The sequence below is a fragment of the Mirounga angustirostris genome, unplaced genomic scaffold (genome assembly GCF_029215605.1).
Source record: "Mirounga angustirostris isolate CCGP_5_RB_7025 unplaced genomic scaffold, mMirAng1.0.hap1 SCAF_8, whole genome shotgun sequence".
NCBI lineage: Eukaryota > Metazoa > Chordata > Mammalia > Carnivora > Phocidae > Mirounga > Mirounga angustirostris.
In genome coordinates, this window is record NW_026991716.1 from 116,247,592 (window position 1) to 116,258,685 (window position 11,094).

The 11,094-nt window shown below is 39.0% G+C and overlaps 1 long non-coding RNA gene across 1 annotated transcript; it reads left to right on the plus strand.

Moving 5' to 3' along the window:
* The first annotated feature begins 1,501 nt into the window (after positions 1-1,501).
* LOC123837190 (uncharacterized) lies at positions 1,502-4,996 on the plus strand. The gene is made up of 3 exons (XR_006789159.3): positions 1,502-1,763; positions 1,848-2,198; positions 4,259-4,996. It is a non-coding gene; the product is annotated as an uncharacterized LOC123837190 (long non-coding RNA).
* The last annotated feature ends 6,098 nt before the right edge of the window (positions 4,997-11,094 follow it).

Sequence of the window (11,094 nt, forward strand, 5' to 3'; positions counted from 1 at the left end):
CTTACTGTCAATTATATATTTCTTGTATGTTACTGGAACAAACCTTTAGAAAGAGGAAGAAGAAAGAGAACAAAACATAATTCTACTCTCCATATAGCGATACAGGTAACTATCAATATTCCCAATAAAAAAGGCCCAGGGGCATCTGGGGGGGCTCAGTCAGTTGGGCGTTTAACTCAGGAGCCTCCTGGGATCGAGCCCCTTGTCGGGCTCCACGCTCAGCGGAGAGTCTGCTGAAGATTCTCTCCCTCTCTCCTCCCTCTGCCCCCCACTCTGCTCTCTCTCTTTCTCTCTAAAATCAATTAATCAATCAATTCATCGAAAGAAAGAAAGAAGAAGAAAGGAAAGAAAGAAAGAAAAAGGAAGAAAGAAAGAAAGAAAGAAAGAAAGAAAGAAAGAAAGAAAGAAAGAAAGAAAGAAAGAAAGAAGAAAGAAAGAAAGAAAGAAGAAAGAAAGAAAAAGAAAGAAAGAAAAAGCCTAAACTGGGAAGCCATGAACTTTCTAAGCAAAGGAAACATCTCGAATTGGCCAAATTTAGTTAATTCAATTTATTAACTTGTACTCTTAAACATAAATGTGATGATGTTAAACCTGAGTTTCATCCTCATAAAACAAGTACAAATTTCTGACTTCATAACATACGCACTAAAACGTTTGCTTCGCATCAAAGTTGTCCAGAGATGGTTTTAAGTGAATACGTTTCTGTTTTCAAAACAATTCTCCTTTATTCTCTTCTATTTTACCAGGATCAAACAGCTTTAGATGACTCGATGAAAAGAGAAGGAAGAGCGTATACCAAGGAGAAACCCTGACCATCACTTCTATTTACACTGTTGAAGACACTAGTAAGTAGAAGGCATACGCATATTTTAACTTCAAAGATTTAGCTCTTCAGCAGACCTGGGTGCAGCCCGCTCCTCCAGCTGACTTCCCCAGAGCCAGCAATCTGGGTCACGTGGCTGGCTGACCCCCTCCTGTACCACCTACCTCCACTCCCTGACCTGCCATCAGATCCCACCCCAAGGAGCCAGTCATCCCCGTGAAACAATGAGCAATTCTTATAAGACACAACTGGAGCTCTGTTACTGTGGCACAGGAAGGCTTGATAAGATCTCCTAGCCACAGCATTCTTTTGTGTCAGCAGACGCAAGTGGGATGTTCCTTCTGCAGCTCTTACTGAGCAAGAGGAAGCAGCCTGTGAAGCACAATGTTCATTGAAATTGGCTTTCATCTGAGGAATCCCGTGGTGGCTCCCACTCCACGATGTGCATTCTGTCTGCAGCTGAGCTCTCCTGATGCATTTCCGTTGTTTGTTCTGAGGGGAAGGCAGCACCTTTATGAGACTCCCTCTTTTACTAGGTAAAGGGCATCACATTGTGCTGGGCAAAGCATTCTGTGTCAGGATGTCTCCAGTGAGTCTGGAGCCTAGAGGGAACATTAAAAATAAAATAGAAAACAATCCCTGCCTGCGCCGTCCTGGCTCACTGATGAAGCACTAGTTACATTGGGGGAGGAACACAAGGGCGCCCCAACGAACCTGAGGCACGCGCATGCTTTGTCTTTAGGAGCAGGAAGTTATCGGTTGCTTTCGTTATTACAGTGGGCACAAAGCCACAGGCCGCACAGGGTGGTACTTAACTATGGCACTGAGTGCTGTGGGCCCTATAGAACTGCCCAGAAGCAAGTTGGGCTCCGTTATCTATTGGATCTATTAAATTTCAGAGCAGTTCTGACTCTCAAAGGACAAACATGGGGAGGAGGAGGTAACCCACAGTCAAATCATAGGTAAGAAATCTCCCCATCTCATTGTCCTAGTTTTATAATTTGGCAATACATTTTCTTTTCAGAGAAAAACATTCTGGATCCAGGAGTCTTCTGATTAATAAGAGGTCTAAATCAGTACATGGAGAAACAAGTCAACACGGGTTAGTCTATCTTTTCTTCCTGCTGGACGCCTCCTCTCATCTCTCATGGCCCTTCCTTCTCTGCTCCACCCCATCTGGACTGACCAGTCTGTAATGCAAAGGAAGATAAAAGATGAACTCTCCATGCGGATAGGAGAGTGAACACCTTATTTTCATTTCCACGGCACTTTTGACTCGGCGTATACTTTTTTCCCTCACCTCTCAAAATAAGCTGGCGAAGTTAAGAAGGCAATGTCTATCTCGGCAGTAGAGGGACTCAGCAGAGAGAACAAGGTAAGAAACCCTCAAGCCTCATAAAGAGCTTGCATGAGTACATGAAGGAAAAGTCACGTGTGAGATTTCTGGCCCAGGCCCTCTTCATTAGGCTGGGCCCCTAGATACGAGGACAAATGATCAGTCTCCAATCTGAGCAGCAAGACTAGCTTTTCTCACCACCAGAAGCCTAAAGTCTGTGGTTTTTTGTGACAGATATATAAGGAGATAGTGACACTGGAGAACTTGAAAAACATGGATGTTGTTTCTTGGAATCCAGTGTACTTGTTCTAGTCTGAGAAAAACAGACATCAATCTTATAAGTGATGCAGGATACAGACGAAAATGTCAACCAAAGGCAATTAACTTTGTCCAGAAGGAAAGATTTGAAAAAGTCCTAAGAAGTTAAAATTCTGACTAAACCCCATGAGGAGGACCCAAACTGTTTTCTAAAGGCTTTTCTTAGCTGAGCTAATAATAGAACTCTTGAATACCTGGAAATTTTGTGGAGTCTTCTGTTGGATATTCTTACGAAAGGATTTGCCCAAGTTTCTAGTGACTTTTCCCCTACCTCTGATATGAGTAGTTCATCTCTGATTGGAACAGGCTTCTGGAAAAGAGAATTTATATTAGGGATTAGCTTTGGATAGAAGGGACCCAAGAAACTCTCTTCTTCAATCGTCCTCTTCCCCCAACTTCGGTTATAAAATTTAAATTAAATTAAATGACAAAATAAAATGGATAACGAGTGACCAAAGCTATGTAAAGGTGATCCTGGCAACAAGTGGGAGATTCTGGGGGTCCTTCTAATTTTAAGGTCCTATGACTTTAAAAATCCTGGAAGAATAATGCTGATGCATTTAAGTTATTTTGTTTATTTTAATTTAATTTTTTTTAAGAGAGAGAGTGTGATGCTGGGGGGAGAAAGGGGCAAAGGGAGAGGAAGAAAGAAAGCCTGTTTTGGGGCTCAATCTCACAACCCTGAGACATGACCTGAGCCGAAATCAAGAGTCAGATGTTTAACTGACTGAGCCACTTAGGTACCCCAACTGATGTATATAATTTCTACACATATATTGGTGATCTCTGGGTTAGAGCCACATAAATAATATCCAGAAAAGATATCACATATTAGATTAGAATACATCTATTCAGTTCACTTTTTAGGCCAAAAAAATATATATATATGCTAAATACCTGCTGTGTGCCCAGGACTTCAGAACTTGCAGCAAATAAAAAGACACACTGCAGTGTGGTCTGAAGGCTATCATATAAACAGATGATTTTGGTGTAATATAGTATTAGCTAAGTAGAGTGACAGCCAGGTTAACACAGGCCCTATGATTCTTAATTCACCTTGTGAAGGACCAGGAAGGGCTTCTAGAGGGGCTAGTGCCAGAGATGGTACTTAGAGCTTGAAAAGTAATTATCTAGGTGAGGAAGATAGAGGAGAAGATTCTAGACAGGAAGACTCACATGAGGCAAGTAAGGGGGTCTGAGACATAGGGCACCTTCGAAGAACTACAAGTAGTTTGGTGTTTCTGAACTGTCTAGAGTAAGGCAGGTAAGGGCAGGTAAGGCCAGGCACAAAGTCTGTCTGTCCTGAAACTTTAAAGCTTCTGTTAGGACACAGATGAAAGAAATCAGAACAGAATTTACACCTTAGCACTTTCTGATACTAAGACTCTAGGAATTAGACAGCGTGAGGTTGTGTATCAGAGAAACTGAAAAGGCAAAACAGGTTATGGTGAAATCAAAAGATTTACTTAAAGGTCATGAAAGGCCACTAGAGTTGAAGGTGGGGATAAAACATGATTGACATCTTGCTCAGTTGGTTATGGCCTCTTAGGAGAATTTTATTTATTTATTTATTTATACTTTTTATTTGAGAGAGAGAGAGAATCCCAAAGACTCCCTACTAAGTGTGAAGCCCAATGCTGGGCTCCATCTCATAACCCTAAGATCACAACCTGAGCCAAAATCAAGATCGGACGCTCAACTGACTGAGCCACCCAGGTGTCCCTCTTGGGGGAATTTTAAAGAGCATTAACAATGTGACTCTCTCTCTTTTTTGCCTTTAGCAGCAACCAACAGGATATCTACAAAGGCCTGGATCCTGACTGCAATGCTGTGCACCTAAGAATAAATGAAAATGAAATCAGAACAGAAGAATAAAGGGCAAGGGAGAGAATCAAACTCCACAGGATATGTGTAAAATGCTTTTAGTGACCTCAAATTATGGGATTAAAAATGGAATGAAAAGGAAATGGTTTTGAAAGTAAATGATGGAACGCAAGCATTTGAACTTGCTCTCTAGGAAGTAACAATAGCAAACCTCACTTAAGCTTCTGTGTATTTAGAAAATCAGAAACAAGGAGAAATACTGGGACCATTCTTTGGTTGGGGAGCCATTAGAAACTACTATTACTAAGATAATTCTCGAAAAGACAAGAAAGACCTCCATTAAAACAATAAAAAGGAGAGTCCACAGGGCCTCTGGAAGCAAGGGGCTTGAGTTGTTAGCGTCTCACCTCCCCTTCTTTTGTCCCAAACTCCATCCCTTACCTACTGGGGAAGGTCAAAACCCAAACAACTCTAGAGCCATGAGGGCCAGCTGTATCATTAGCAGGGCCCAGAAGAAAATGAAAATGTAGAACCTCTTATTCAAAAAGCAGAAAATAGCATGCTACTAGAGGTATTAAAATGAACACTTTTCCCTTTCTTCCAGTCTTTCTCTTGACTTGTCATCGTGTCTTTTTTATTTTTACTTACTGCATTATAAATAAAGAAAAAAATAAAAATTTAAATTATTAGCATGAATTTTATCATTCATTTTTATATTGATACATTCTAGTCTTAAATATAAAGCCCTTTAACTTGTATGTAGAATCATCATAATCACACAATTTGCATTTTATAGCTCTTACATTGCATATGTATTTTATTCCTATCAGAAGGGCAGAAATGCTGCAGAATACTAACTCAACTGTTTTTATTTCCACTTCCTTATGCAAGTACATTCTATTAACACTACCTTCAACTTACAGATGGGTAAAGAAAGACTAACAGAAAAGGTAACCATGGGTCACTCTCTTTCCTTTGGATCATGATTTCTAGCATATGTGATTGGCTAATACAGGGAAGTAACATGAGTAAGGAAAGATATGACAGAGTTCCTTAGTTGTTTTGTGTTTCTTAGAACTCCATTATCTTCTATCTGCTTATGAAGCAAGTTCCCTTTCAAAAAGAAAAAGGGGCCTCTCAGGGTTGTCGGACTGCCCTTCCCCCACTTAGTTATAAACCTAATAATATTGCCTTGATTTGCTTCACGTTACAGTGAACTCCTGTGCATCATGGGTCCACCTGAGTGCTGTGCTCAGGGGTCACTGTAACCATTGTATGAGAATGGGGCAACAAGGAATCACAGCCATCATGCACATTATATGTATCTTATCTGTTCAAATACGTGTTCGTTCCATTGCCCTATTTCACTTCACTTAAAAGCATGAGTTCAAGGATAAAATTATTAAGAATCTTAAGATGGCAGTAATGTGGTTTTGGAATATAGGTGAGGTTTGGTGGGGTGAGGTCCAGAGCCGACGACCAAGAAAGAATTCTTGAGACGTCTTTGGTGCAAAATGGTGGTTTTATTCAAGCACAGGGACAGGACCTGTGGACAGAAAAAGCTACTGCACAGGGGTTGTGAGGAATGACCGATTATATACTTGGGAGTTGGGGGAAGTAAAGAAAAGGGAGGTTTCGAAAGGATTTTCATATGTGAAAGAAGACTCACAGGATACTGGAGGCCTTGCCATTGTCAAGTTAAAGGTTGTGCCCCCCCCCCCCCCCCCCCCCCGCTAGCAATGCATTAACATTAAGATAGTTGGATGCTTCCTGGAAGAATGTCACACAAATCCCATCCGGGATTGTTGGGGGCGGGGAGGTTGCGGGGTGTCAGCTTGTGCTTTGTCCTCAGCTAGCCTTCTGCTCCCTCATCAGCAGTAGCAGTGGGTAAAGCAAGCTTGAGGCCCTCCGGTGGGCCCCTATAGATTTGTGTGCTCATGAAGCCAGCCCTGGGAGCAATGGACTAATATTCCTAACTATTGTCTAAAGAAACTGCTTCTTCCAAATAATTGTGTCTTAATTTGACTACAAAGCTATTTCAGAAAGCCTTCTGGGATTAGCAAAGCCTTCCCCGATTTATAACTCAGCCTCATAGAAACAAGGCAATAAGACTAATAACAGTGCAATTTATAACTCAACCTCATAGAAACTAAGGCAGTATGACTAACCAATGGCAGGGAACCGCACCTGGAGAAATCATTTCGCTGCCTGAGTCAAAGACTTTTTATTATATTAAAAATGAAGATTGAATTGATTTGACCTAACATCCTAATGACTATTATGAATTTTAACCTCACTCACTCAAGATCCTATAACAGTGATCCATGTAGCTCGTCCACTGTCTGCCTTGCATTTTGGGTAAGAAATGTTCAAGCCCAGAGGGCTCTCCTGTCAACAAGGGAGCAAGATGGAAAGGACAGTGCAAGAGGGACTAGGTTAAATGTTACCCTTGGATACTTCAATGTGGGGTATAAGACACTCAGCTACTGGGGGCACTTGGGTGGTTCAATTGGTTAAGTGTTTGACTCTTGATCTCAGCTCAGGTCTTGACCTCAGGATCCTGAATTCAAGCCCGGTATGGAGCCTACTTAAAAACAAACAAAAAGACACTAGGACACTGATGGGCTTTTCATAGGAATCACAGAGGTATTTAAAGAGTGTGTCTTTTACTTCCTTTGAATTTCAATGGCACCATTTTGGCAAACACTGCCTTGGAACGTGACTCGCTTTAAAGAAATTTCTTGGCAATAGTATCAATATTGCTTTTTTGTATATGTCAGCTAGCTAACATTTATGACTTTGTAGATGTTGAAGTAGAAGATTCTGAGGAAAGAGTTAATATGGAAGCACCCAGCATAAGACATGCTGGACCCATTTCCTTACCAGGAAAAAATAGGAAGGCACTCATCCAGGAACTCATAAAAGACTGCAGAGAATTTTGACTGGCAGTTTTAGCCTCTGCATCTGGAGAATTTATTTATAGTTATTGAAATCTTGATAATCAGTGGTACAGGAGAAAAAGGAAAGAATAGATTATTGGAAACCATGCATCATTCACAAACTTTATTTTAAACAGTTGTTTTTAACTGCCGCTTTTCTGTCAAAATTTCCACCAGACTGCATAACAAAGAGTCAGTTTACAACTTAGTACTTAATTTCTTTTTATGCCATCTGCTGACCGGCAGGAATAAATGTCAAAGACTGGGAAAGAGCATTGTTGAGTAACCCAAAGCAAATAAAAAATAACAAATGAATGAACTACTGCTATGAAAAATGACTAACCTACTTTGACCCCTCCACGACTGTCATACAACCAGCGGAGATCACAAAGAACAAAACTGGGCCACTGAGCCTAATAACTAGAGCAATATTTATATTACATAGCATACATCTTTTAAATTCCAAGTCATACTTTATTATAGAAACACAAGTCCACTCGAAATTAGCAAGGAGTAATTGGCTAGAAAGTAATTATTGATTCTTTAGCTTTTTTTTTTTTTCCTTTCTTTCTTTTTCTGAGTCATGATGTGTAGTTAAAAGGCCAAATCTCAATAATTCTAGAAGGGAAGTTTTTGAAAGTGAGTCATGATGTGTAGTTAAAAGGCCAAATCTCAATAATTCTAGAAGGGAAGTTTTTGAAAGTTCTGTTTCATTAAGTCAACCTGTAAGGAAGAGCTTCACAAAATGGATCATCTGTTTTTGGACCTTGTTTGATAAAAGCCATAAGCCCTTCCTTGAATGGCAGGAACTCCCCTTGGGATGCACCCCTGCTTTAATATTTAAATTAATTAATAATGACTGATGTTAAGAATACCACAAGTTTATCTGATGCTTTAGGCCTAATGGATTATGGTTAGGCTCTGTCAGCTATTAGAATCAGAGTCAGCCACTGTTCTGTGCCCTCCAGTTTGTGGCTTGAATCCAGAAAGCTACACACTCGACACTTGAGTTCTGAGTATCAACTAACCTTAAACACTTCACCACATTTCCAAGGAATTGCTTTAAACAAGGCGTGGGTACTGTACTCAATTACCTTCTAGTTAGATTAGATTTGCAATGTTTTTTGTTCAACCTCTTTTGTGCAGTAACATTCACTGAGTGTCTATTATATCCCATGCTCTATGCTAAGCACTATTGAGGCAGGAGCTCATGTAATAATGACTTAAAACCCATGAAGCAAGTGCTATTGTTACACTCACTTGCCAATGAGAAAATAAGGACTCGGCGAATAAAGGTACTTTGCTAAGGACATTCACCTATAAAGTGGTAGAGATGGGACATAACCCCATGCTTTCTTACACTGGAACTCATTATTCTACACTGAACCCTATTTCATTACACCAGAAAATGTTACACCTTATAGCATCAAACAGGCTAGGAATAGTACATTTTCAACACACAGATTGCTGAACTGTATAAGTTTCTCTAGGTTCAGACTGTTACCGTATGCTACCTACAGGAGCTCAAAAAGGTAAAATCAGTAAAAAAAAAAAAAAAAGGCAAAAGAAACAATTGGTTCTGAACAGTGACCCATCCTTGGAGGAACTGAAATGCAGTCAGACTGATCAAGAAAAAAGAGGAGAGGCAATGGGTATCCAGAAAGAGTTGGTAATTACAACACACGTCCTTGAGAAGGCAGCAGACCTTTTCTGCTACATGGGTTGGTTGTTACTCTGGCTACCTCCTCGCTGCTGCATCTGAGAGTAGATTGTCAATATGAAATGCCCATCTTCCCAAGAGTAAAAAATCAGCTATATTTCTCACTTCCCTTTCCCTGTTTCTTTTCATTCCCTACCCTTGTTCCTAGTCTGCTCACATATAAAGAGTTGATATATCACTTAGTGAAAGTAGTTAATCTTTAGTCTATAAATTCACCAACAAAATGTCAGCCCCCAAATTATCATGGAATTGACTAGATTCTCATCAATATGCCTCTTGGTAAACTTAGGGTTAGAGTTCATTTGGCAGGACTGTACATCTAAATGGCACCATTATTCCTAGTATTATTTTTCTCATGATACAAAAGATTTTTTAAGTTTTTAGGATTGAGAGCTTCCTCTGGAATGATATTTTCTATTCAAGTCAAGAAAAAGAGAAGACACATAAATTCTAGGTGCCACAGTTTTGATGGGATAAACAAAAACTGAAATATAACATTTAGTAGCTTGAGAACCTTTTGAGAAATTTCTTTTTGACTTGAGGAAGGACAACAGAACAAAGGTGCTGGCTAAATGTAGAAGATATTTTAACTACTGTTGCTTATCTGTACATGGATAAAATCCCTCTAATCCTAGGCTTCTGGTTTAGAAAGTGAGCTGTAAAGTGGGCGATTTCAGAACATTCTCCCACTCAGAAACTCTGTTAAAACAGAAGTAGAGGGATTTGGGAGTGAAAGGCCTTATGTTCATATAGTAAGTTTTCATTTGGGTAATTAAATTTACTTTTATTGGCTGCATAATCTCTTAAAAAATAATTCATATTTACTTCAAATCCTTAGGTCCGAAAATTGTTTTTAGTAAAATACAGTGCCTAAAAGAATGAGATCAGTATCCAGATGAAAGCTTTAACTTTTGTTTTGTGATGCTTTAAACTACGAGATACATATACTTCTATGGTCAGAGGGGGTAGAACCTGAATTATTTTTTAAAAAAACTTGAATATTGGCCAGTTTTCAACACTGCTTATAGCAATATTGTCATATAAATGTGGAAATAACTTTTTCAGTTTGTCCCAACCACAACATCAAGTGTGACTTGTTTTGTTTTTTCATACTCCATGTCATTAAATGATAACATTTAGTAAAGTCCTACATTTCATCACTGCTGACAATATCTTACGAACACAGAACTTAACAAAACAAAGCTGCAATAAGAGTTTTGGCTTTGTTTCATATTTCATTTCCTTTACATAGCGTATTGTTTACAGGGATGGGGAGCATTTTAACATTCCTTAGAATATAGAATTTATTTACCATGAATAGACATTTATATCAGCGAGTGAAGAAATGACACCGTGCTTCTTCACAATAATTAACCTATTTAAAACAGTCTCCACGTCTTTCACTTTGGGAGTAAAATAAGCTTGAATTAAGATGGCTTGATCATTCAAAATTCTTTGACTTTTCTTTCTTTCTTCCTTTCTTTCTTTCTTTCTTTCTTTCTTTCTTTCTTTCTTTCTTTCTTTCTTTCTTTCTTCTTTTTTTTGCATTTTAGCCATGAAATATCAGACCTTTCTTTTCGTCCATTCTACCTAACACCAAAGGTTAACTATTTGCAGGATAAATTTTTCAGTGAGGTAAAATAATGGTTGAAGAGTTATATCCAACTGAAAGATCATTGGCTTGCTAGGATTTTGCTATTTGCCGACTAAAAAAGCATTTACTGGATTTTGAAGTGTATTTTCCAGTTACAGAAAAGCATTTATGGAAAAATAACATTCATGTGGAAAAAAGAAAAAAAATCTACTCATTCTGCTTCATCATCTCTTCATGAAAGGAGAGATAGGGGGAAAGCACTCATTACTTTCCTGGCAATAATCAAGGAAACTAAGAAATTCTAACAGAATATTTTTGTTTTAAAAAAGAAAGAAGAGGCAGGGTTTGAAACTATCAAGGATTAGTGTAGAAGTCAGCTGCATGCACATAATAGACTAAGCTATGCTCCCTCCTGGAGCCAGACCAAGGTCAGAAAATTCAATTTTGATTCCTAACTTATAAAAAATTCTGACACATTTTGTATGTGTAAATCCAAATGCATGCAAATCTACCAATTTCTCAGCGAAATCAGTGTTCCCG